General features: G+C 42.6%; 1 protein-coding gene and 1 pseudogene across 1 annotated transcript in view; both read left to right on the top strand.

Annotated features, from left to right (window-relative positions):
- Positions 1–1503, top strand: part of LOC102861725 (stromelysin-2-like) — a 29052-nt gene that overhangs the window by 22976 nt on the left and 4573 nt on the right. The gene's annotated exons all lie outside the window — the stretch shown is intronic.
- On the top strand, positions 712–1309 carry LOC102853178 (annotated as a pseudogene).

Raw genomic sequence — 1503 nt, forward strand, 5'->3', positions numbered from 1 at the left:
GGTTTGGGAGAGAAAAGGCCTGTGAATTAGCAGCCTCTTCTGTCAGTCAACTGCTGCAGTCAAAGGTGCTTCAGGCTAAAAGCAGTTAATTGCCTGGACGTGAGGGGATGCAAGCCATAGTGTGAGAGGTATGCAGGGTGGGTGTGCATGGAGAGGCACACAGGGTGGCCATGTAGAGACACACACAAGACTGCAGTGCACACAGATGCACTCTGAGTGGCCATGTGTGGAGACCTGAATGGAAAACCGGAAACCTTGATTTTCCCTCCAAGAGCTGGGTCAGCTCCCTAACTTGGGTTCTAGTTGTCTCTCTCCCTTCTGTTTGAGTTTAAGGGATACCACATGGTCCAGCCAAACCACAATGACCCCATAAAGCACCTCATTCAAATTTCAGCTGTGCTGCTTGCATCTGGCACATTGTTCCCAGTGTGTCACTTTTGGCACAGGTATCAGCTCCCAGCATAGGTGTCAGCTACCGGTGTAGGCATCAACTCCCAGCACTGGCATCAGCTCCTTTACAGAAAGTTTTAAAATAGTTAAGAGAAGAAATGATTTGTTGCTTGAACTTTGAAATCATTCTTCTATTTACAATGGAATGGAAAGGACCTCATCAGCCTATTCCAGGAGGGAAAGACTTGTGGTTGTGGGAACTAGAACCAGTGCAGCTATGGTTTCTTGGCTGGCTATTTGAGCAGAATGATTGTCTTGACAATGTCAGGCAAAGACCAAATTGAAATATGTCCCTCTGGAATGATTTTCATGAAAGCTCTCTTGAGAAGTGCAGAAATAAGCTAAAACCTTTTGAAGAAAAAATCTGATGCTTTGATTCTTCAATTTAGAAAGATCCTAAAGAAGGTATAGAGACTAAAATGCTGATGGGTGAAGTGATGTGAGAAGCTGCCTTTTCACAGCTGAGGCCAACTTCACAGTTGGGGACTTATCACTACAGTGTTCCAGAACGTGAAGAAAGCCCAGAGCCCAGGGGAAGATTCACAGAAAGAAAGATAATTTGGTAGGTGTTACTTTGCCCATATTTGAACATTACCAGGAAGGAACTGACATTTAGCAACTGACTGGTTTAGCCAGAAGTAGGGAACAGTTGGAGAAGTTAAAGAGAAATTATACATAAGCAGTGAAATTATTGGTGGAACTCACGTCAACGAAGGATTCATTTGTTACTCTACATGAAGCTGTTAAGACAACCAACTGGCATGTAAATACTATTGAAATGGTTAAAGAAAATCCAAGAAGACAAAAAAAAATTCTTAAGATTCTAGAAGGACTTGGAGCAATAAAAATGTGTGGCTGAAGAGGAGATAGAGCTAGCTAATTTTCTGACTGAAGAGAAGGATGAGGATCTCCTGTTTGAATAAGCTACACTGCTGTGATCCTTCCAGAAGTCCTGACACTGATAACCCTTTTCTTTCTGGTCTGGTCATGTGTGGTTTGTGTGGTTATTTGTTTTTTCACCTAAAGAGGAAATAGAAGATTTCTACCAACTTT

The sequence above is a fragment of the Elephantulus edwardii genome, unplaced genomic scaffold (assembly GCF_000299155.1).
Source record: "Elephantulus edwardii isolate Elephantulus edwardi_28Jun2011 unplaced genomic scaffold, EleEdw1.0 scaffold00056, whole genome shotgun sequence".
NCBI classification, from domain to species: Eukaryota; Metazoa; Chordata; class Mammalia; order Macroscelidea; family Macroscelididae; genus Elephantulus; species Elephantulus edwardii.